The sequence below is a fragment of the Charadrius vociferus genome, unplaced genomic scaffold (assembly GCF_000708025.1).
Source record: "Charadrius vociferus isolate BGI_N301 unplaced genomic scaffold, ASM70802v2 scaffold1746, whole genome shotgun sequence".
Lineage (NCBI taxonomy): Eukaryota > Metazoa > Chordata > Aves > Charadriiformes > Charadriidae > Charadrius > Charadrius vociferus.
Genome location: NW_009648913.1, coordinates 16,099 through 17,244, shown reverse-complemented (window position 1 = coordinate 17,244; position 1,146 = coordinate 16,099).

Genomic DNA, 1,146 nt, shown 5'->3' with positions numbered 1-1,146 from the left:
GGCATGCTGGCTCCGTCTCATTCCATTGCGGGTCACTGGGGTCGACACACTCGATGATGGTGGAGCCCTGCTCCAGCGTGTAGCCGGGGTCGCAGTTGAACTCCACTGTGGTGCCCACAGGGTACCGGGGGTCGCTGGCTGTGAAGTTCCCATACTTGACGAAGGGCTCGTAGCAATGCCCCTGCTCAAAGGCTGCGGGCACATGGGCAAAGGTCTGAGGGGGGCAGGCGGGCACAGGGATGCCTGGATGTCCCCCTACGCCCTGGCCCCATACCCTCATAGCGCAGCGCCATGCCCGCAGCGGCCCCGCTGCTGTCGGTGGTGAGCTCCACGAAGAAGTGGCGCCCAGTGCTGAGCAGCCCCTCGATGGGCAGGTATTCCACCTCGTAGGAGTCATACACCGGTGGTGCCTCCACGTTGTTGCCGTTGCGGATGATAAGCCTGCCAAGGCGCGGCAAGGACAGGATGCTGCGCCAGCCATGGCCATCAGCACCCATCCATGAACACGATGAATGGCACCCACCCTTGGGCATAGCCAACGGTATCTTCATTGAACATGGCCAACAACACCTATCATTGACTGTGACCAATGGCTGACAATGCCCATGCTTGGGCATGGCCAGTGACACCCATCCTTGAACATGGTCAACAGCACCTATACTGGGTGCTGTGGGTATACCCACCCTTGAATATGACCAATGGCACCTATCCATGGGTGCAGCCAACGTCCTCCTTCCTTGGCTATGGGCAATGGCACCCACCCTTGAACATGGCCCTGTACCTGATGTGGGGTTGCCCCAGAGTGCTCTCACCTCCCCAATCCCCCCCAGCCCTGGGGCCAAACCTGTCGTCATCCTCTGCCAGCGAGACCTTCTCGAAGTGGAGGTGCAGGCGGTGGCCAGTGGGTGCCTCCAGAAGCCAGTGGCACGTCAGGTTGTTGCTGTAGTTCCCGGGGAAGCCGGGCGAGACGATACGTCCCACCGTGGCATTCCGGACCACCCCACCACACGCCGCTGCAGGAGAGGGACCATCAGCGGTTGGCCGTGCCGCACCAGCTGTGCCATGTCCCCCTGGTGCCGGTGCTTACCGAGGCAGAGGGGCTCGCGGGTGCTCCAGAAGGGGCGGGTGGCGTTGCGGCAGACCAGC